The sequence below is a fragment of the Microcebus murinus genome, chromosome 8 (assembly GCF_040939455.1).
Source record: "Microcebus murinus isolate Inina chromosome 8, M.murinus_Inina_mat1.0, whole genome shotgun sequence".
Classification (NCBI taxonomy): domain Eukaryota; kingdom Metazoa; phylum Chordata; class Mammalia; order Primates; family Cheirogaleidae; genus Microcebus; species Microcebus murinus.
In genome coordinates this window covers 51,797,505-51,822,670 of record NC_134111.1, presented here as the reverse complement: position 1 = coordinate 51,822,670, position 25,166 = coordinate 51,797,505, and the positions used below count along the sequence as shown (strand labels likewise).

Sequence of the window (25,166 nt, the reverse complement as noted above, 5' to 3'; positions counted from 1 at the left end):
TGAACCCGGCTTGCTGGGACTCACTGCCCACTTCCCCAAGTAGCCTTTCTCTCCCAGCTTTGTCTGTTGTGCCTCAGTCTCCCCGGCTAGAAATGTGGACATTATCAGTGAGTCTTCTTTCTTAATAATAATTTTAAACATTTAGATAACAAAAATATTGTTATCCATTTATTGAACCCTTACTGTGCACCAGACCCTGTGCTAACATGTGTCCCTGCTTTAGACCCTCATAATCCACCCTGAGGCAAGTGCCATCTTTCTGTTTCTCAGGGTGAAGAACTAACCAACACGCCCAAGGTCATTCCATTGTAAGTGGTGGAGCAGAGAGTCTCAGGTCTCCTGAAACCCATGGCCCATACTCTTAACCATTACCTGGTACTCGGTCTCCTTGCTGAGAATATTGGACTGTTTCTCTCTTTAAAATATGTCCACAGACATAACCATGGCTCACTGTAGCCTTGAACCCTGGCCTCAAGCCATTCTCCTGTCTCAGCCTCCTGGGGAGCTGGGGCCACAGCTCACAAAGCACATTTTAAAAGATACCTCCAGGAGACGAATAAGTTTATCATCTGTTAGTCACTCACTCTCTCCTTCTCAGTTTGCCATATCTAGCTTTAGCTAAGTAAAGAAAAGGCCTGGTAATATTGTATAATAAGCGATGATGTTCTAACTGTGCTTTGTTAGATTTTATGTTTACTTACTCGGAATCCATTAATTACAGGCCCAAACTAAGCCAAAATTGTTTCCCTCTCCCCTGCAATCCAAAGCCCATATTCTGAACCTCTTCCTTATCTAACTCTCATGCACCAGTCAATATTCCCCCTGTCCTAAACCACCCAGGGCCAGGTATGAGACAACTAGACACTACCCCTCTAGCCCAAAGCTTGCCAACACTGTTCAGACTAGCCAATCCCAAGCTATTTCCCTGCCCTGCGTTTGCTATGGAAGTCCCAGTAAAGGCTCACCCCTCACCCCTGCTTCTGCGTCCTGACCAAGCCGTGGTGCTTCCCTGTGTGGCCCTGTGTAGTATGGCTGCCCCCTCGTCTGGGGAAATGTAAGTAATAAAAATCTTTCAATGGCATTGGCCTCTCTGTGTTGTCACTCAGTCACCTCCATAAATTAAAATCTTCCAGGTATAAATGAGACAGAGGGCAGTGCAATTTCTTGGGGATTTTCTATTCGTCAAGCACATCTGCATTCTTTATTATGCCACTCTAGTAACTGTCCTTGTCCTGTGCTCCTAGACACTTGATGTCCAAGGTGTAAAAAGCTTCTTGCCTATGCAAAATGCGTGCTATCAAACTTGGACTGGGTGCTCTTTGGGTGTGGGGAATATCTCTCATCCTTTTTCCCATGTTAGATATCCTCTTTCCTGGGACTCATGCTTCGTTATTGGTTGAGTCTCTAAGAAAGAGCATATGGGAAGTACATTTTTTTATTACTTGAATGTCTAAATATAAATTTATTTAAATCTCTTACTTGATTGAATACTAGGCTGGGTCTGCAGTTCTAGAGGGATTCTTTCCCTCAGAATCTTGAAGATATTTGTCTATGTCTTCTAGCACCTAGAAGAAATCCTATATCATTTTGATTTCTTTCATTTTATATATACTGTAGTTTTTTCCTCTCTAAAAACTCTTATGATATTTGTTCTATTCCTGGTGCTGTGAAATTTGAGATTATTATACCTTCTAATCTCCTTTCAAAAGCACGTTAGAAAAGTGTCCTGAAAAGAACTTTGCAAAGTTTCCAGAAATTCTGAGGCCATTAAAAAAAATATACTCCTTTGGGAGTGGGTGGGATGCTAGCAGAGATAATGATCTGAAAGGAGTCAGAAATTTTGGAAGGCCAATTAAGTATTCAACGCTTTTTTTTTTTTTTTTTTTTTTTTTTTTTGCGCTTCCTTTAATACAATGAGTGTCAACCAGGAGTGATTTTGCTGCACAGGTGACATTTGGCAATGTCTGGAGATATTTTAGGTTGTCATGACTTTGGGCAGGGAGAGCTGCTACTGGCACTTAGTAGGTAGAGGCCAGGGATGCTGGTAAATATCCTACAATGCACAGGACACTCCACCAACAAAGAATTATCAAGTCCAAAATATCAGTAGTACCCTAACTGAGAACCTCTGCTTTAAAGATCTCAAGTTTCTTTGTTAGAAGAAATGCCAAAAATTGAGTAGACTGGTTTCATTCTGCATTCTGCATTCGTTCACAGAATCTCCACATATTTCACAGATATTCATAAAATCTCTAAATATTCCATACTTACTGAATGGCATGTCTGGTAAGTGTCAGGCACTGTGCCTGCTCTCACAGAACTTGCAGTCTCTTGAGATAAACTGGCTTACTTTTTATTTTTGTTATATTTAGAGATTATATGAAATAGACTATTTTTTTCCATCAATTTTAGGGTAAAAATGAATTTATTAGAGGAAAACAACCTCTCCAAATTTTGCTGTATTTCGATCTTGTACTTGCACATCCCTAACCCTCGAGAGATTGTGCAGGAAATGGTGAGGCAGGGTGATGCCTGTGTTTAAGAAGGACAGAAACATCTGAGTTATCTCAGCGCTGCAGTCTGGGCAGCAGAGTCAGCTGGAATGCTTGTTGAAGACGCAATTTCCCAGGACCTGACTCAGACAAGAGGAGCCAGAATCACTAGGCTGTAGCCAAGACGCTGCATCTTAACGAGTTCCTTGAGTCCTTCATTCCCTGACATCTGAGAACTTCTAGCCCAGAATCCGCACCATTGTGAAAATGGGTGTGAACGTTTGGATCCAAGGGTGAAAATGGTGGTAATTAGTGCACACGGCATCTTTACTATTAGAAATAATATGAAATATTAACACCAAAGGCCAATTCTGTTGGCAGACTGCAGTATTAACACAGAGCACCAACTCTGTCGTCAGACTGCCCAAGTTGACTCCAAGCTCCACCATTTATTAGCTGTGTGACATTGAGGAAATGATCTAACATATCTGAATTCCAGTTTCCTCATCCGTAAAGTAGAGATAATAGTATATATTTCATAGTATAGTTAATAGTATATATTTCATAATAGTATATATATATAGTATAGTATATTTCATAAGGTGTACGTTGGGATTCTTGTGAATGCTTACACAGGGTCTGACATATAATCAGTGCTCAATATTATAGTTATAAAGTGACCCAACTCTTGTGATTCTGAGAATAAAATTCATCTAAACTTTAGTGATTTCTCCAGCAAAAGATTCCCTTCTCCCCAGACTAAATGCACAGACATGCTCACATACGTGCACACACACACACACACACACACAGCCTCCCTCTCTCACACACACACACTCTATCACACACTTTCTCTCCCCATCCCCCCATACCTCCCCTGCAATTCACAAGATGCCTTTCCCCTTCAGTGCTGAGCATCTGGTTGACATTTTTGTTCCACAAAGCCTTCTTGTCAGCACTCTCCTTTCCAAGATCTATGGCACTGTGGCACATGGACTGTATATTAATAATTAGTCCCTTTTGGATGACACAGGTTTAACCATAACAAGTGGGCAGAGCTGGGTGGCTGCAGGAGGGAGCAGGAGGTGGAGAGGGTACACCAGGTGACAGAGTCAGTGGCTGGATCCAGGGATGGCCAGAGCCGGGACAGCTCTCTTTCCTCTCTATGGCCTGTGGTGCCAGGTTTGGGGGTGAAGTGGAGATGGAGCACCCTCCTGGTGGCAGCCCTTACTTGCTCGGGACTCGAGCCACAAGGAGCACAGTGTTCCCAGAGCCAGGCAGAGGCACTGAGAGCCCTCCATGGGCTCTTCCAATCACAATGTTGTGATTAGTCACACTCCCTGCTTGGAAAACAGGCAGGCAGATATTTAAAAGGGAAATCCTACTGTGAAGTTTGGATGGGATTTCAAATAGATTCTTTCCTGCAAATAAGATGAAAGGCAGAAGGAGGAAGGGAAGTGATTCTAAACTTTCCTGCGGGCTAGGGCTTGGTGAGTCTTAGAGGAAAGAATGCCCAGAGACCCTGGGAGCTCCAGCTGCCTACAACTTCATTATATATTGCACTTTCCTATCCAAGTGAATTTGACTGACCGGCTTGCAGACTTGGTGGGCAGTTGAGATGTGAACAAGATCTTGAAAAGGTTTTATGCGGAAGAAGACTTTCCTAAGCATGTTTGTTGGTGTCAGTGAACATCTGCTGAGCACCTACAGGGGACATCTAGGGTGGTGACAGAGCAAGTTCCCTAATCTCTCTAGGCTCAGTTTCCTCATCTGTAAACTGGGATGATCACAGGACTTATTTCACAGGACTACTGTAATATTGGAGTGAATGCTTATATGGCACTTAAACCAGGGCCTGGCACAGAGCCTTCAGGAAATGTGAGCTGTTACGCTCATGAGGAATTCATTAATATTGCAGGTCAAAGTGTTTGTAGTCAGGTTTGCCAAGGAATGGTAAGTCATTGTGAAAGTTATTACATTTTGAGGTTCAAAAGAGTGATTTTATACACACAGAATTTTCTGGAAATACAAATGTGCATTTTAAAATTTAGTTCTGAGAGGTGGCTAAGAGCTCCCGCTGTGGTGGTGGAGACGGCTGGCATGTTGAAAGGAAGCACGCTTGTGTTTAGTACAAAGCTTGCAGAGAACCGCCTCTGCTTGAACTTTGAACTTTATAGAGGAACTAATGAAATTCATTGGAGCAAAAATTCCTCAACTCTTCCTGCCACCAGCAGATGGGGTTAAGGGTCCCTTAGTCTCTCTCTGGACTTAAGGATCATGTAGCCTTCTGGACAACCTTTGTAAGGAGACTAGCTTCTGTACTTTTTTCTATTTTAATTTTTGCCCTAGGACTTTGGGAAAACGGATTCAGACCATATGGAGATAGTAAACCAGAATGTTAAGGAAAAAAACCTGGAGTTTTGTTCATTCAGAAATAAAGGGATGGCTGCTAGTTGAAAAGTGTATTTTTGTTATTAAGGAAGCAAATTGAAATCGCAAGAAAACAATGGAATGATCAGCTTGCAAAAGTTATTCGCTTTGATTAAAAGCACCAATAAATGTGTCTTGGTTTTATAACTGCTTCATTTAGCACTTGACATATAATAGATTTTTTTTCATAGTATAATATCTCCATTGAAATATAATTATTTTGCAGATTGCTCAGCTGAATACTTTTCTAAACATGCTGTTAGGGGGACTCACCCCTGGTGATCATCAGGATATCATGACAATGTGCACAATTGATGGACATGCGAGGGACGTGGTGGCCATGCTCAGAGCAGAGAAGGTGATTTGTCGCAGAGCAATTACCCTAATGCATTTTTAAAAGCATAAAATAAAGAATCGTTTCATTTGCTGAAAAGATACTTTAGGTGTTTTGGTAAAGCAGTGACAGAATATTTTGATTGTCAGGGGTTTTTTTTTTTCCCTTTATAAAGTTAGATAATTATATTTACCAGTTAAAGAATTGCCATTTAAAAATAATATTTTGTCTAAATGTTTAAAGATGTCTATTAAAAATGTATACTGAATGTGACAGCGGCCTTTTCATGCTATAATTCTAGTTAGTGGTCTGAAAACAATTAGGATGAAAAGAATATTCATTTATTCCATGGTAGCTGGGGAGTTGAGACTCCATAGAGTACATTATGACTTTTCAGAGAGTCCTATTTTTGCTCAGATAACACCTCTAAGAAAGGTTTTGTGGCTGTGTGTGCATTTAGTTTCTTTAGTAGCCTCTCCAGTGGGCAAAGTCCCTAATTGTCTATGGTCCTGGGCACCTGCTATCCCATGCACAAGAACAGAGAGAAAACGGGGGAAAACTTTCATAAAATAGCCAAATGTTACCCATCTGGTTAAGTCTCTCATTCAGCTGATAGTCCCTGGCATGGCTGTATTGGTTGTTACAACACTGAAATATTTGCTCACCTGTTGGAAAAAAGTCCTTCCCTCAGTCCAGGGCCGGGGAACCTGTGGCTGTGGCCTTCTCCTTAGTGCAGCCTTTTGACTGAATCCAAATTTTACAGATCAAATCAATTTATTTTTATTAATACATTTTTGTTCATCTTTTATATTTTTATTGTATTTTAAAAAATGCACATATTTAAAATACCAAAGAATAAAATTAGTTTCAATGAACTAATCCTTCCAGATTGACCAGCACAATTAGAACATTAGTAAGCTGCAAAGGCTCATGATTTAGTTCTTTTTTTTGAGACAGAGTCTCACTTTGTTGCCCAGGCTAGAGTGAGCGCCGTGGCATCAGCCTAGCTCACAGCAACCTCAAACTCCTGGGCTCAAGCAATCCTGCTGCCTCAGCCTCCTGAGTAGCTGGGACTATAGGCATGCGCCACCATGCCTGGCTAATTTTTTTCTATATTATTTTTAGTTGTCCAGCTAATTTCTATTTTTTTCTTAGTAGAGATGGGAGTCTCAAGCTCTTACTTAGCTGGTCTCAAACTCCTGACCTTGAGCGATCCTCCTGCCTTGGCCTCCCAGAGTTCTAGGATTACAGGCGTGAGCCACCGCACCTGGCCGTGATTTAGTTCTACCTTCCTGCAAGAGGCTGGTTGTGGAGAGTTTGTGGAGGTCGAGTACTCCAGTCTGTTATTAGCTTTTGACAATGGTGCACTGTGTTTCTGTTTGAAGTGGAAATTTGTGAATAGTTGAACAGTTCAACAGCATTTTAAAATTCTGTTTGCTTAACAGCTCATCATGGCAAAGAAAACCAAGAGAATGCTGAAGGAAGAAAACAGATTTTTTAGTAAGGATTGGGAATTGCAATATTATCTTGTTTCTGCTAAAGATAAGATGATTTGCTTGCTTTGTGATACGGCAATATCAACATTAAAGAAATTCAATGCTTATCAGCATTATAACACTCATAAGAACCAGAGCTATTTTAAATTACAGGGATAGGCGCAAAAGGCTGTATTGCAGAAATTGAAAGATGGAAAGCAAAAGCAAAGACAGTTCTTTCAAACAGTAATAAGACCTGGAAATAATGCCACTGAAGCAACTCATAAAGTAGCTCATATGTTTGAGAAATAAGGGAAGCCATTCAATGATGTAGAAATTGTGAAAGAATGCATTGTCGAAGTTATAAGATGCTTAGATGCATACAATGTTTCAAAGTACAAACAACTGCCTCTTTCAAGAAGAACCACAACTGATTAGCAGCATGAATTAGCCTTCAACTTACCAGAAAAACTTCATGTAATACTTCAAAAGAAAATATATATTATTCAATCACTTTGGATGAGTCAACTGATACTACTGACTAGATGCAGGTTTTATGCTTCATTTGGATCATAGCAGATTTTCTGTGCTATGGAAAGTTACTTGCTTTGAGCACTTTTGTAAACAGAACATTGGAAATAGATATCTTCAACAACTTTCAAGATAAATGTCGTGAAGTTGGACTGAATTTGGTAAATTTAGTGAGTGTATGTACAGATGGTGCACCTTCCATGATAGAAAAATGTGAAGGGCTTATTGCACAGATAAAAAAAGTATTAACAGATCCAGATGCTCTCATTTCTTGTCATTGTATCTTGCATCAGCAAAATCTCTGTGTTAAAGCTACTATTTTAAGTGACACTTTGTAACAAGTTGTAAGTATTGTTAATTATATTTGCGCAAATGCAACATGGCATTGTCAGTCTCATAACATGCTGAAGTTAGACGAGGTATTCAGCATGGATTTGCCATATCATTCTAAAGTGGATTGGCTATTGTAGGGACAGGTGTTAGCCAAAATTTTTTATCTGACAGAACAGAGTTAAGTTTTATGAAGAACAGAATCAGCAATGTGAATTATTGAAAGAAGATTTCTATAGGAATGCAGCATTTCTGTGTGACATCATGTCCAATCAAAATGGCTTGAATATTTCTTTGCAAGGTAAAACTAAGTCTATATATGATATGTGGCAAAAATTCCAAGCATTTTGAAAACAGATAGCTTTTTTCAAAACAGTTCTTCTTCAAAAGGAAATTTCAGATGAACATTTTCCCCGGTTAGTAAAGGCCATTGATGAATAGGATGATATAGCAAATCATTTGAAGAATGCACAGTTATTACAGACCTATTAATTGGAAAAGTTCACTGACTTTGAGAATCATGACATCACACTCAAATTAGCATTTCAGCCTCACCTCGTTGATATCACCAAGGCACCTAAAGAACCATAGGTGGAATTGATTGAGCTCTCAGTAGATGACATTTTAAAGTCATTGATGTTAAGAAAGATCCAATTAAAATATGGAAAAATGCAGTAGAATACCCATGCCTTCAGCAACATGCCCCCAAAATGCTTTCTTGCTTTTCAACCACTTATTGCTGCAAATCTACATTCTCCTAACTAACCCAAATCAAGATGCCCTTAAAGTCACAAATGACTGATACCCATCCCGAGGATCAGCTGAAACCGTGGACCTCTGTGCTACAACCAAAGATTCAAATGCTTTCCAACAAAAAGCAGACACAACAAAGTCATTACAAGGCTAGTTAACTTTAAAATGAACAAATAGTTTTCATTTTTGAAATTATTGAGTATACAGTTAGATTTTTACAAAATAATGTACATTTTTAAATATATCTATTTGAAGTTTCTTGAATACGGCCTTATTTGATTACAGCTAAATTAATGTGACCTTCCAGCATTAAAAGGTTCTCCAACCCTGCCCTAGTCCCCCGTGTGGCCCCCTCAGATCCCTTCCTGGGATTCCTCAGTTGGTTCCCTAACCCAGCAGCCAAAAGACGGACACCTGCCCCAGCTGGGCTGGCTTCCATTCCCGTTGGCGGGTGTCTGGGACACACTGCTTTTCACCCCTGCCTTGATTGCTCTTGGGATTCAACCTGGGAACCTTGGGAATACTCAAAAGCAGCGTGTGGAAGATGGTGTGGGGGATGGGGCAGAAAATTGGTAAGAAATGCATTTCCCCGGTCCCCTGAACCTGAGCGAGGAAAGCACCTCCTGCCCACTCCAGCCACACCACTGTCGGGATTATCTATGAGTGGGGATTCCATCAGACCCTCCCAGTCTCAGTGCCTTCCTAGTGCCCAGAGTGGGGTCTCCAAACCTTTCTGAGCACGTGCCCTCAGCGTATACATTTATTTATGTATGAATGATATACAGCTACTATTGTATTGCTGTGTTATATAGGATATAAATATACAAGAACAGACCTAAAACAGATAAGATTAACAACAATAGACACATTAATATTTTCTTTCCATGCCCCCAGGGGATTGATTTGAACATGACCCATTGGAAATGAGTGGCCCGGAACCATTAAGAACCCCCAAATCATCAGGGGATCTTGTTAAAATGCAGATTCTGAATCAGCCTGGCTGGGGTGGGGCCTAGAGATTCTGCTCCAACAGCGCTCAGGTGACCCAGTTTTTTGTGGCCATGAAATGTTCTTTATAGTTATGCTTCTGTGCATTTGTCCTTGTCTTCTGAGACTTGTACAAATAATCCTTGAGTTTTTTCTTTTTTGACTTTTGGAACTTTTTCTAAGCTAAGTGATAAATGTTTTCCTGGCACTAACTTCTCCGAGAACAACCACTTAGATTTTGCAACACCCTTAATAAAGAATTAATTGAGTACATTTTTTTGACTGGCGTAATTTATTTAGTTAGAATTTTTGAAGAAAGTAATTTTTATTTGTGATCACAACAAAGTAATTAGCGATAGTCGTTTTACTTAAAAGAAGGATTTTTAAAGAGGCTTTTTTTTTCCCTAAAGGTATCATTTATTATGGTGGAGGCTATGGGAGGAACTCTTTGTCCAGGACAATAGTCTTTTAGCCTTGTTAGTGTCTTATTCTATATAAATCTGCCTAATTGTTACAGTTGCTAAACAGAGCTCATCCTACTGAGTGTGATCATTTAGCTGTGAGGAAGCATAATAGCAGTTGCATCTGAAATTTGCAGCAATTTTACATATTCTTTCTGCAGAGTTTTTTTTTTCCTTGTTGCTAAAGGAGCGGAGGAAGGGCTGCCGTCTCCCCCATTGTCAGGGGCAGCTGTCTCTCTGCGCCGAGGCTGCGCACCCACCATCCGAGCAGATGGTGGGTGGTAGCTGAGGCATGTCTCCCGCACACACGCAGGACCCACTTTGCTGGCTCTGGGGAGCGCAGCTGCCACACTGCTAGGGTGGTGACAGCGAGGCGCGTCTGCGTTGCAGACGAGGGAGCCCTCGTACAGAGCCGCGCGCTCGGAAAGGGGGCTTGGGGTCTTCAGAGCATTGAATAGGCACTTGCATATTCAAACTGCCAGAGCTGTGTGAAAATATGGATTCCTATTAATTAGAATTTTGGATAGGACTCAGGCAGGAGGTGTGTTGCAAAGACGAGGGGGGACTGTCCTGCCAGATCTGCATGTTAATGGGTTCCTGATGGGAGAGGCGAGCCAGGGCACTGCAGCCTGCTTCACGCCACCAGGTTCCTGGGACCCGATTCACTCCTCCACCTTCGCCAGTATGGATCCTTCATGCCAATCAAATACATTCTGAGTGAGGCTTTGATAAAGGGCTGGTTGTCGGGGCAGGGCTTTTCTCTGTGTATGGTGGAAGAACCTTTCCTGACCCTGGATGCTGTGACATGGCCCTCCAAAGAGGGTGGTTTGATGGGGAAGCCGACATAGGGACCACGTCATGATGCTCTGTTTCCCGTTGTCAAGCCTGGCCCGCCAGGCAGGCAGGCTCCAGCCCTGCGACTCCTTCCGTGTCCTCTCTGTGTTCCGCCCACTGTCCTCAAAAGTGGACATTTGGGTATAACCCAGATATATATGTTTAAAAAGAGATTTATTAAGATATGATTCATATATCACACAGTTCACCCATTTAAAGTATACAATTCAGTGGATTTTAGTATGTTCACAGATATGTGCAATTATTGCCAGTCAACTTTAGAGCATTTTTATTGCCTTTAAAGAAACTCTTGGGTTTCTTTTGCTGATTCTTTACCCTTAAGCTATTATCCCTAATTCCCCTCTCCGTCTCCCTCAGCTCTAAGTACCGGCTAGTCTACTTCCTGTCTCTATAGACCTAGATAGTTTTGTGAATAGCTCAGGGGTGTGATAGAGGGTGCATGCGTGTGGGTATGTATGTGGGGAGGAGGCAAGAGGAGAGGATATGCATCCAGAACAGATGCAAAAGCAGCCCTAGCATGTAAAGGCATCAAGCTTGTCACCGTCTCTTGAAGTCAAAGTGATCCACTTCTCATTTTAGCATCCCAAGCTGACACAGGACCCTGTTGGCCCATCACTAACTCTGCCAATCTTTTCTTTTTTAATCTCTTATTTATTTAGATGTGTTCCACTTTGTTGCCCAGGCTAGAGTGCAGTGGCATCATCATAGCTCATTGCAACCTCAAACTCCTAGGCTCAAATGATCCTCCTTCCTTAGGCACCTGAGTAGCTGGGACTACAGGTGTGCACCACCATACCAGGTGCTAATTTTTAATTTTTCTGTAGAGATGGGGTCTGGCAATGTTGTCCAGGCTGGTCTTGAACTCCTGACCTCAAGTGATCCTGCTGCCCTAGCCTCCCAAAGTGCTGAGAATACAGGTGTGAGCCACCATACCCAGCCTAACTCTGCTGATCTTAATAGCTTACCTAATCAGAACTGTAACTTACTCAGGTTTGAGAAATGCTAAGTTTATTTTTTACACTATACGATGAAACAGTATTTGTTTTTGTTTGGCTTATCAGTATTGTACCTTTAGGTAAGGGGCCACTTATGTTTCAGAACTGTTGGCCAGTCAATCAGAAAATGGTGAGAGTGATAACTTATATTTGAAGAAGTCAAGACAGAATTTGCATTCAATAAGTCTCGGGTCATAGCTTTACTACCTTTTTAGAGTTTTGACAGTTTATCATTATTTCATTGTTGTTTGATTATCTGCCCCTAACAGTGTCATTTCCCTTATCGTTAGCAACCCTCCATTCTATCCACTGCCTACACCAACACAAGCATGTTTTTTATGAAGTACACATAGGTTCAAAGAATTGGAGCTGGAAAGGATTTTAGGGACAATTTCATCAAAGCCACTTGTATTAATCAGCTTGGGCTACTATAACGAAATACCACAGACTAGGTAAGTTACATCACAGAACACAGCCTGGAGGCTGATGCCAGCTGGTCAGGCTCTTCCTGGCTCTCAGAGGGCTGCCTTCAAGCTGTGTTCTCCTATGGAAGAGAGTGAAAGAGCCCACAATCACACGCTCTCTGGTGTCTCTTTTTATAAAGACAATAATCCCATCAGGAGGGCCCCACCCTCATGACCTCATCTAAACCTAATTACCTCCCAAAGACCCCATCTCCAAATACTGCTACACTGGGGGTTAGGGCTTCCACATATGAATTTTAGGGGAGACACAATTCAGTCCATAGCACCATTCATTAAAATTTCCTTTATTTTAACATGAGATGAGAATACCTGTTTTAGAGAATTCCTTTCCATTTCTGGAGGGAGATCTAGATCAGATAAGATACCAAAAATATCCCATATTTTTGCTCCCTGCTTTGGTGCCTTATTGCTAGTTGGAACTGCTAGATTTGGCAGAAGATTCTTGGACATTATGCCAGGATAGAGACAAAAAATGAAGATGCAATGAAAATCTTGGGTGTGGGGCTGAGGAGATCTTAACCACTTCGGTACACCGGCGGCGAAACCTTGCCCACAGCCGACACTTATTGTCCGCATGATAGTTTGTGCTGTGCATTGAGGACGAATCCGTTTTGCTCTTGTGTGATGAGGAGAGCTTTAAAGCACTGAACGCTTGTTTTACTTTACAGGCAGCTTTAGGAAAATAACTATAATAACTCCTACTAAGGACTTGTTAAAAGGTCACAGATTCGTAGTAATTTATTAGCTGAACGTGCACACTGCAACTGCAGAGACAAAAGCAAAAGCTTTTGGCTGTTGACTAAAGTCAACGCTCAGCTGTGCGCCTTCATATCACGGCTGTCGCTTGCTGTCGCTCACGATGCTCGTGTTCATCTATGGCTGTCAACTATAGTCGACACTAGGCTGTGCGTATTCATCTTTGGCTGACGACTATAGTTGACGCTGGTACCAAAGTGGTTAAGGCCATGGTACAGAGCCAGTGGAGGTGACGGGCGCTCTGAAGGGAGTGCTGTCTTCCTGAGGGAGTGGGTGGGGCGACGGAGGCAGATGTCTGGTGGGAATAACCCGAGAGTGGCTGAAGGGGAGGAACCTTTGGTGCAATTGCCAAGGAAGACGACTGTCCTCAGAAGGCCCGTCTTGCTGCGTGAACACCTGGGCACGGTGCTCCTGCTTCTCTCTCAGCTGCTTTCTTTCCACCAGAGGTGACAGGTGTTTCCTCTCAGTGTGGCAGACCCTATCCATGGGGCAGCAAGTTGGTGCCAACTGTCATCAAGAAATAGTTTCTAACCTGGGGTGACCCTTTGATGGCCTTTGCCTCTTCATCAGAAGGATACTCATCTATCGAAACCAGGAATGACACCCATGGAGGTGACACAAGCCCAGTCTTGATGGTTATGGAAGTGACCAGGCTGGGATATCTGACCCACTGCTTTCCCTGCTGTACACGTATCAGACAGAGCTGGGATTTGCAGTGAACTGTTCTCGGTTCATATGCTTTGGGATTCAAATTCAGTTTGGGGTGTTTTTGTTTTTGTTTTTTTCTTTGCTTGAGGATAATTTGACACCTTCAGTTTACACCAGAGGATATGTTTAAATATAGTATTCAGTTCTCTTGGTGTATTTACATATGATTTACTCAACAAAGATTAAGTTGGCACACAGCCTAGTCGAATCTCTACAAACAGCAAGGCAGATTTTCCTTGTGTGGACACCAGACAATGGCAACCGACCATTTGCCGGCACGGAGAGGCACTAAAAGGTATTTTTTCAGTTCAGCTGTGAACATACTGACCTGCAGACACCCCAAAGGAGGAGTATCGATCAATTCTTCAGCGTGGCGAGTTTCAATTGTTCCTTGGGTGTTTGCTTTGTTACAACCATGTGTAATATATTTCCAAAAACAGATCATAAACATTTGGTTTTGGAAGAGTCCACTTAAATGATGCCATGGAACTGTCAAGAAAAGTTGGGTTCATTTACTTCATGAAGACCGTGAAATGCTATTGGCTAATGGTGTCTTACAATCCTTGACACTGAACGTGTAGGAGTTATAGCAAATTTGCTAGACAGTCTTAATAGATATTTGCATAGATGGCAAATATGTGCACACATCATTCTTTAAATATTGGTTTTTATAGTGAGTATGAACATTTTTCACTTGTTAAGTTAATGGCTGAAATATCCAGTTGACTGAGGCAGTAATTCAATTTCTGTTTGGCTTAGGACAGGCTCTGGTTTTCATATTACCACATGCCTATTTTGGAAGTGGCTGACTGTTCTCACTGGGCTCCCATGGACCGAAACCACACCCTCCACACTGTCTTCTTGACTCCTGTCAGATGGAAGTAGTGTGCGTGCGTGCGTGCGTGTGTGTGTGTGTGTGTGTGTGTGTGTGTGTGTGTGTGTGTGTTGTGAGTATGGGGAAGACAGACAGACAGAAAGAAGAGAGAGGCTGGAATGGGAAGAATCTTTCCCTGAGTGGGAGAGTTTTTGAATCGTTTTCAGGAAATTTGTGTGCCATTTTCCCAATGTTTGTTTTTATTTTTAAGCTATGAATGGCTATGTCCTTTTTGTTGTTCTTGAACTACAAGAAAAAACACTGGCAATTCTGACAAGAGTATGAAGCCAGAAGAATTTCTTTGGGAAAATATTCTCATGTGTTATGTAAGAGCATTCTCATTTTGTTTTCTTAGTAAAAGATCCCAACTCAATTAGCTATGAAGCTCCTATAAACGTTTGTTGTCTGAAGAAAGTACACAATGAAGGCTTTCTACTTTAAAATGATGATCAGCACATATTTATTGAGTGTCTACTATAGGCAATGTATTTAATTAGGTGTTCTGGAAAACATACATACAACAGAGAAACATGTACTTGGTGTTTCCTTGGCGTTGTTTCTGAAAGACGTTACGGTGATAATTTCATGGAACAATCGGCCATCATTATAAGTGAGTTCTACAGTATATACATAGGACAATATGGACAGTCTCCAATTTAGGTTGAATTGAGTTCCAAAAATTCATTGGAAAATTAGTTTGAAAATCAGAAGCATTCACCTATACTAAAAAGTTTTAAGGGCACTTAGCTTTGGTTTTATAACACTTGATTGATTAAATGACCAGAATGGCCCGTAGAATCTGAGGGAATCCCAGGTCATTTTTTTTCCTCCTGGGGCATCTGTTCATGTAAGCAACTTGAGTCACCCAAAATCAGAGGGTCAGAATCATTCTGATGCCCAGTCTCATCTGATCACATGAAAAAATGCTACTTGGACCAGCAGGGACTGTGCCTTTGCTAGGCTGCCCTCTCAGAACCAGGGCCTAGACCTAGCACCCTGGGGTGACTCCACAGTGTGAGTGCTGGAGCTCCTCATGGCATCTGGTTGACCTCACAATTGTGGGGAAGCAGTGGAGGCTGGGTGAGCCTCTGGGACATGAGAAATGGGGACAGGAGCCCACACAGGTCCTGGCCCAGGCTCCAGGTGACTTCCCAGTTGACTCTGCCAGTCTTGGCCTGTCCCAGGCCCCAGAATGCACTTCAAAGCATGGGAATACCTGAGTCCTGGGTTCTGGGGTAGGCCCCTGCTTTCCTGAGTCCAAGAGTGCTAATGTCAGTGACAATATTTCCATGGGAAAATGCATTCTCAGTTTCCATTCAGAGCAGCAATAACACATTTCTCCTGTGCCTGGCACATTGTAGGTGCTTATTATATTTGCTGAAAGGAAAGGTTTGAGGATGGGCTGCTCCTTCTGGTAAAAGGGTAGGCTGTTCGTGTCTGCATAAGAAAAGGCACTTCTGTATGTGGGCCACTGCTCAGCCGTCCTGCTTTAGGAAGTGAAGGTTAATTATAATGACTGGGTGAGAACTGGGGATATCAGACCTGGATATTCAGCTCTGTAGTAGACGTGGACCAAACATTGACAAATCACAAATTCTTTTTATTGTTATCATTCTGAAAATTATAGATGGAAAATATTGTGAAAGACATACAAATTAATGCAATTTAGTTACAATTCTGATGAGACTTAGAATTTTCAATACTCAGTTCAATGCCAGCTTTTGAGACCCAAAGTGAAAATGTGGATAACAAAATAATTTTTTCAGATAATTTATAAAAAGGCAATTTAAACACTCTTCACTGACCTACAGAGAAAGTCCTGGCATTGCTGAACAATCCTCAGATGAGCCAGGAGTCAATATAGCAATTGCCTCTAAAAGAGTTTTCCTCATACAGTCCTGAGTGCTTAAATCCCCTTCTGCACGTGCTGACTTTAATGACACCTCTCTGGATACCTAAGATGGCACATTGTATGTGGCTGTGGACTGCAATTTTCCCCGTAGCTGCCACCTGTACCATCCTCTGGAATTGGTGAGAAGGAAGTTGAGAGATTCATTATGCTTGTATTGCTTCTGCAGAGACAACCACTTGTATCTCTAGTTTGAAAAACGGTTGTAGGGTAGAGGGTAACTTCACGTGATTGAAAGGTATTTTCCTTTGTTGGCTCCATGCCAACAGTGACTGAAATAACCATTTAATGTAATTAGTGATTATTAAGTACTTTGTGCAGTAAACGCTTTGCTGGAATAATAGCAAACAGTTTTAACAATGACTCCGCAAATGAATTAGGATGAGTGGATTTAAGATTAATGGGGGCTTATCACAGGGTGGTCCTGGAAGACCTTTTGGTCCTAGGTTCACATTTATGAAAAGTCTTGAAATTTACATTTTGACATTACCTTCAAATGAGGCTACATGTAGTCACAGGGCTACCTTGCCAAGACTGAACATTTACAATATTCTGTTATTTGTGTAACCCTGTTTCAGTATGTATTCATGTTTTAATGCATTGAAAACCTCAAAACATGGAAGAGATCCAGCAGTCTCCAGATCCAGATTGCAGGGAGGCCCTGACAAGCTTTCTGGTCGTTCTCTTTCCACATGCACAACCTTCTACTTTATGCTATAGGAACAAAAGGAGTCAAGGGCTTTATTTTACCAGCCTGGACATTTATGAAACGGCAAAGCTAAAGTGGGGAGAAGTTCATGGTACCTGACGTTAGGCTAATCCACTCACTCATCTCATTTATTTGCTCATTGAACAAAAATTGAGTGGTCAGACAGATCTGAGGGTCCAGGCTCTGCCTGTCCTTGGGCATGTGGCCCCTCTGGGTCTCAATTTCTTTCTGAATTTGTTAAGTGAGATCAATAATAGTGCTCGCCTCAAAGGATATTGTAGGGACCAAATGAAGTCATGTTAAGGAGGCAGGACAGGCCTGATATGAACTACTAAGGGCTCATTAAAAGTTAGCTGCTGTTATTAGTATTATTACTTTATATCGTAGCATGTGTTAGGTGTTATGCTATGTGCATAAAACACATCCCTACCAAAAAGTGGATAAAAGATGTCTCTATCTTCTAGAGCAGTGGTTCCTAACCTCTTTGGCACCAGGGACCCGTTTTGTGGAAGATAATTTTTCCACAGACGGGGGTGGGAGGTGGGTGGGCAGGGGAGCTCTGCAGCCTGGTCCCTAACAGGCCTAACGGTACCGGTCCACAGCCCAGGGATTGGGGACCACAGTTCTAGAGGCTTGAAGTTGAGGGAGACAGGAAAACACTTGCAAATTCAGCTCAATAGGAATACCTGGCATTTGTGCAAGAAGCAAGGACTGCATAAAAATAGAGTGTTCAACTCTGCTTTGGGTGTAGGGGGGGGCTCATGGATGTCAGAGAAAATTTGCATTCTTGTCTCACCCAAGCCCTAATTAGTGGGAAACTTTGGGCATATCGTTTGGCCACTCTGTGTCTCGGTTCCCCAATCTACAGAATGAGGGGGCAGACTACAGCGTCTCGAAGATTGGCTGAGCCCACCATGTTGTGGAACTGAAGGGGGCTCAGGTTGTTCCCAAGACATAAGTCAAGATTCTGCCTTTGTTACAGATTCATCATTATAGCTTGAAAAAAATCCCACCATGCTTGACTGCACTTCCTCAACGCCTCGTAGTTAGCTCATTTTCAGTTTTAATGACCGTTGAAAACAAAATGTATTATGCCGCACGTGGGTCAATTTGTCTTGTGGAGTCCCTCGTGCACCTGCCAGGTCTTGCTCAGTCATATTTTGGCAGTAGAGGGGCTAGAGTGAGGCTTCCCACAGAGCTCTCATTAATATCTGCAGTTTCTTCTGCTAGAAACTTCTCTGCTACTTTTTATGAATCCAGCAGTCTCAGGGAAGCAGGCGGGACGATGAATTGAGTGTGTTGGTGTGTTTCTGTCACCTTCCAGAGCTGCAGATGTTAGTGACTGCAGCAATGTCCATTTCCTCAGCCACGTGCTAGGAAGCGTTTTGGTTTTAGTATGTTTCAGAAACCCCCTGGCAGATATTGAAGCACAAATTACAACAAAATAGAACCGCTAATCTATTTTCCTGGCCAAATGCCTTAATCCCCCATGCCTCTTGATTTATGCGTCCCTCACGCAGTACATTTCTCCAACCAAGAGTAGGTGGTTTACTCGTGCACTTCTGGTCCGGGACAGACCAGAGACCGAGAACTTCAGGCCTCCGCCGATGGGTTCTATGATCACCTACAGATGTTAGGACCAATGTTTACCACGAATGGTTGGATATTAGCCCATCACACTGAAAAGGACAAAATGGCCCTTACAAAACATTTGCACTTCTCTATAGAGAAAAATTTCTTTTTCATAACCTGATGAAACTTAATACTAAAATAATGCAATATTAAAAATGTAGGCCGGGCGCTGTGGCTCACGCCTGTAATCCTAGCTCTTGGGAGGCCGAGGCGGGCGGATTGCTCAAGGTCAGGAGTTCAAAACCAGCCTGAGCAAGAGCGAGACCCCGTCTCTACTATAAATAGAAAGAAATTAATTGGCCAACTGATATATATATAAAAAATTAGCCGGGCATGGTGGCGCATGCCTGTAGTCCCAGCTACCCGGGAGGCTGAGGCAGGAGGATCGCTTGAGCCCAGGAGTTTGAGGTTGCTGTGAGCTAGGCTGACGCCACGGCACTCACTCTAGCCTGGACAACAAAGTGAGACTCTGTCTCAAAAAAAAAAAAAAAAAAAAAAAGTATATATGACCCTTAGAAAATAATTTGGAGAACTATGCATGTTAATATACCAAAACGATTCCAGCAATCTTGGTCTAGTGCCCAGAAAGCTGCATAAACACAATAATACTTGCCCCTGCCCCCCACCATTCTTCCCAAGTGGGCTAGAACAGAGCGTTGGGAAGTGTAGGGACCCTCAGCTCCTTATATGGTGCAGCTTACTGGGAGTCACATAGAAAGGGAAGCCTCTCTCATCCACCGAAAGTTCTGGGGAATAAACCTTCCCCCAAACGGTTCTACTTTCTTTAGAATATTACTAATGTAACACTTTAATAGAAATCTCATTTGAACAGATAGTATATGGAATATCGCTGAAGGTAATGTTTTATATTGCTGGAGAGACTAGCTTCCTCTCCTTCCACCTCCCTCCCTCCCTCTCTTTTACCCTCCTTTCTTTTCAATTTTTTCCCCCTTCCTACCCTCCTCCCTGCTTTTCTTTATTTCCTTCCCCTTTTTGTGTGTAATGAAATCACTTTTTCAATTGGAGTTGAGTAAAGAGTGCCACAAAGTAACTTTTTTTAAAAAAACATATAGTAAGTGGTTAGTTAGTAAAATCTTCCATTCTGGCTCACTTCTATGATGAGAGAAATGGGTAGCTCCTAATGCCATCATATCACATACCTGTTATTTTATATGACTTTGTTTTAAAATGTAGTTGTTTAATGTAAGGTCTAAGTAAAGTAAATCCACTCTGAAATTTTCGTGACATCTACTGCTACAAAATCCAGAATTTTAAACAATCCATTAAAGTGACTGTATCATTCTTTTTGGCACAAACATTCATTTTGAAGTTTTAGCATATTGGGTGTTAAAGATAAAAATAATGTTTAATTTGGGAATAATTCTTTGTTGGATACATATTTTGTAGTACTTAAACTTTCTAACCAACAGTGAGACATTTCTTATAATTACATTTTATTTTGGGTGTGCAGTATTTATTAGAATTGAGAAGAGGCTAGGATTATCAGGTTTTTTTCTAATAGACTTTTAAACAAAATGGCCTACAGTGACAAAAACTACAGTTTCCCGCTTTGCAAGCTGATTCTTCTTAAATTTGCTTATTTACTTATTCATGACTCTTTCTTGGAATGACCTTAAATCAAAACCAAAGCATATTATTTAGTTGGGTAAAGATGATTTCTCTCAGAGGTAAATCCATAAGGTCAAAATATTTATCCATTTAGCTGTTTAATCCTATGCAAGTATAGATCTTGAGAGTCCTTGATGGGTGTGTAGATTTCACGGTCTATAGTCTTCTCTAAGTATTGTTAGTTGCAGCCAAACTTTTGATAGACTCTGGATAGAAAACTGTACTCTCTGATGAAGACTGATAATACCAAAGCTCTTTATTGCTGAATGAAGGTGTAACTTTAGACTTTGGCAACAAAAAGAACAGGTGCTGGTGAGTGAAGCCCAGTTCAGCAGGCTGAGGAGACAGTGTAGGTTGTAGGCCACACATCTCTACAAGGAAATGAATCCCAGGGGGTTCTGTGGGCGGGCCCAGCCAGCAGTTTCTTTAGTAAGCAGCCTTGAATTTGTTCCAGCCTTGAACAAATGACCTGCTGTCTCCAGCATTTCATACCACACAATTATTTTCAAAACAATTTTTTTTCATCAAGGGAGTTTGCTTCCAGGTGAAATTTTATATAGAACCTGTGTGGACAAAATAGTCCAAAACATTGCTGCTTTGGTTGAAACAAGGTGGAGAGCCCAGTACAGAAGAGGCTTGGAACTGCACATTTCTTTTTTTTTTTTTTTTTTGAGACAGGGTCTCACTTTGTTGCCCAGGCTAGAGTGAGTGCCGTGGCGTCAGCCTAGCTCACAGCAACCTCAAACTCCTGGGCTCAAGCAATCCTCCTGCCTCAGCCTCCCGAGTAGCTGGGACTACAGGCATGCGCCACCATACCTGGCTAATTTTTTCTATATATATTAGTTGTCCAATTAATTTCTTTCTATTTATAGTAGAGACGGGGTCTTGCTCTTGCTCAGGCTGGTTTCGAACTCCTGACCTCGAGCAATCCGCCCGCCTCGGCCTCCCAGAGTGCTAGGATTACAGGCGTGAGCCACCGCGCCCGGCCTGCACATTTCTTGAAGCAGGTCTACCAGTCACCCACCAGAGTCAGGAAACCTTAGTAGTGTTCTTGTGGATTACTCCATTATCTGTTTATAGAGCAAGTTAATTGCAGAATGCAGATCCAGGAAACTGAACAATATGACCTACAATAATTTAATGATAATTAAGTGAATTTTGGAGAATAGCAAAAGTGATAACTTTATTTTTATTGTGGTAAGGTATAGGTCATTGGCAATGTAGTGAAGTTACATCAGATGTGAGTTAAGTATATGTGCCTAGCCTGAAACAAAAATAAAAATAAGTAAAACACTTAGAAAGAAGTCTAACAACGGCTGGGCGCGGTGGCTCATGCCTGTAATCCTAGCACTCTGGGAGGCCGAGGCAGGCGAACTGCTCAAGGTCGGGAGTTTGAAACCAGCCTGAGCAAGACCCCGTCTCTACTAAAAATAGAAAGAAATTAATTGACCAACTAAAAAATATATATACACAAAAAAATTAGCCGGGCATGGTGGTGCATGCCTGTAGTCCCAGCTACTTGGGAGGCTGAGGCAGTAGGATTGCTTGAGCCCCAGAGTTTGAGGTTGCTGTGAACTAGGCTGATGCCACAACACTCACTCTAGCCTGGGCAACAAAGTGCGACTCTGTCTCAAAAAAAAAAAAAAAAGAAGTCTAACAATGACAGAAAAGGAAACCTAAATAAATCCTCGTGGAATTTTCTTTTTGAGAAATGTGTCAGGCTGGTTCTGCAATCCATCAGGAAAAGAAAATGTACAAAATAGCTGATATACTATTAGACATTAAGCATGCAATTAAGTTTTAATAATTAAAACAATTCCTGGCATAGTAATTAATCAATGGAAGAGAATAGGAAGTTCTGAAATTGATGCATGATAAATAGGAGTTTTAAACATATTTTAGGTGGAGGTTTAAATCAGGGTAGAAAAAAGGAAATCTCCAATAAATGATGGGGAGATTATTGACTATCCACTTGGAAAAAATAAATAAGATTAGAGTATGTCCTTATACCAAACCATGCAGCAAACTCCAGATGGATCAAAGAGTTAACTGGAAAAAACAAAGCTATCAAAACAGTAGAATAAAATATAAGAGATTGCAAATGAAACACACATTTAATAATTACTGCTCAACCTCACTGTATTTAGGGAAATGAAAGTTAAAAAAGTAAAACACTATTTTTGCCCATTGGGTTTACTGGAAAACCAATAATGTCCAGTAGCAGTGAAGACCAGGGAAACGAACTTTCATTTACAATTTGTGAAGATGTGAATTGGTGTGGCTTTGGGGAAATGGTAATTTTGCTGAAGCTGTTATAATTTATAGCAGTACCTCTTACAGACATTTGTCCCAAAGAAAGACTTGGACATATGCCCAAAGTTTTATATACAAAAAACATTCATTACTGTATATTATGACTGTGGTAGTGAAAAACTGGAAGCAGTAGAGGAGTAGTTAAACAAACCATGATACCATGGGCTATGCAGCAGTGTTAACTATACAGCAGTTCAAAGGACATCCAAGACAGATTTTTTTAAACAAATAAAGCACGTTGAAGAGAAATATGTATGACATGACATCATTTATGTAACACATATCACCATATAATTATCTATTTATGTATATATATATCTTTTAAATATATTTTAAAAGTTCTGTAAAGATATATACTAGAAATTATAATGATTTAACTCCAGGAAGGCAAACGAAATTGGGGCTGTGGTGATGGTGGAATGGCCTGGGTAGTTAAGAAGGACTTTGTATTTTTGGCATTGTTATGTATTATTTGGCATAATATGTGCAACATAACTTGTAATGAAAACAAAACACACAAATGGGATTGCATTTAACTAAAAAGCTTCTGCACAGCAAAGGAAAACAATCAACAGATTGAAAAGATCATCTACCTAATGGGAGAAAATATTTGCTAACCATATAGTTAAGAGGTTAATATCCAAAGTATATAAGGAACTCAAAAAACTCGAGAGCAAAGAACCAAATAACTCGATTTAAAAAAAATGGGCAAAGGACCTGAATAGACATTTCTCCGAAGAAGATATACAAAAGGTCAACAGGCATATGAAAAGGTGCTCAACATCACTAATCATCAGGGAAATGCAAGTCAAAACCGCAGTGAGATATGGCCTCACACCTGTTAGAATAGCTATTATTAAAAACATGAAAGATAACAAGTGTTGACAAAGATATGGAGAAGAGGGAACCCATGTACACTGCTGATGGAAATGTAAAATTGGTATAGACATTATGGAAAACAGTATAGAGATTTCTCCAAAAATTAAAAATAGAACTACCAAATGATCCAGCAATCCCACTATTGGGTGTATATCCAAAGGAAATAAAATCAGTATTTCATGTATTCCCATGTTCATTGAAGTATTATTCATTATAGTCAAGATATGAAAGCAACCTTAATGTCTGCTGACAGAGGAATGGACAAAGAAGATATCACACACACACACACACACACACACACACACAGAGGAATATTATTCAGTCTTAAAAAAGAAGGAAATCCTGGCATTTGTTACAACATGGATGAACATAGAGGACATTAGGTTAAGTGAATTAGGCCAGACACAGAGGGAAAATGCTGCATGATCTCACTTATATATGGAATCTAACATAGTTGTTCTCATAGAAGCACAGAGTAGGATGGTAGTTGCCAGGGGTTTGAGGGTAGAGTAATGGAGAAATATTGATCAAAGGGTACAAAGTTTTAGTTATGCCAGATGAATAAGTTTTGGACATCTAATGTACAGCACGAGCATGGTGAATATAGTTAACAATACTGTATTGTATACTTGAAATTTGCTAAGAGGGTCGATCTTAAATGTTCTTACCACACGCATACACAAAGATAACTATTTCAGGTGATAAATATGTTAACTAGCTTGATTATGGTGATCATTTTACAATGTATACATATTTCAAAACATCAAGCTACATACCTTAAATATATATAAGTTCTATTTGTCAATTATACCCCAAGAAAAATTTATTTTAAAAATGCAAGGAAAAATATAAACTAAAATGATAATATAATTATCACTCGATGAATTCAGAAAACTGCAAGATTAAGAAATAAAACCAAATGTAGGTTGAAAAAAAGTGTTGAATGCCAGGCAACGACACAAGGCCTAGGAACCAATAGAGCCCTGTGGAGAAGGCAGCTTTCCCGGGCTGAGATGACAGAGATGTCCCACAGCCCTTCCACATCCCATAGTCCTCCTGCGAGGAGCCTCAGTCACTCCTGTAGGCGTCTCTGAGAATAGACATCGTAGCTGTTTGTCCTTGAAGTAGAGAGCTCTTATCAGCTTGACACTTCATTTAATGCCTAGCAAAGTGGCCTGCAGTGGCTTTGGATGGGTGACCCTACTTTGGGAGCAGACGCAGAGTACTGCATCCAGCAGGCACCGCGACAGGATAAATGATGCCATCCTTTCTTTCTTCTCTGTTTCTCTTATCTGCATGTGATGTGTCCTTAGAATAAGCAAATGTTTGAGAAACATTCCATGATGTACTCTTGCATTATGTCAACTTATTTACGCATTTGTAGGGCTTGCCATGTTGCACAACCCGGGGGAGATAAGCGACAATGAACCATGATGCTCGCTAATGTTGTGCAAATCGGAGGCCCCTCTGTTCCTTGATAACAGAGCTTTAAACCATGACTCTGGTTACATCAAGTACGCTTCTTAACACTGTCCTTGTTTTCTTCTTTTTCTCTTTTCTTTTTCTTTTTTTTTTTCCTTTTACGAATATTTGGTTGGGATATTGTTTAGTCATGTTTTCTTCTGGGAC

General features: G+C 41.1%; 1 long non-coding RNA gene across 1 annotated transcript in view; it reads left to right on the top strand.

Annotated features, from left to right (window-relative positions):
• LOC142872358 (uncharacterized) overlaps positions 1-25,166 on the top strand; it is a 69,944-nt gene that overhangs the window by 30,924 nt on the left and 13,854 nt on the right. Inside the window, exon 2 of the long non-coding RNA XR_012920569.1 lies at positions 5,149-5,280. This is a non-coding gene — a long non-coding RNA (uncharacterized LOC142872358). The remainder of the gene's footprint in view (positions 1-5,148; positions 5,281-25,166) is intronic.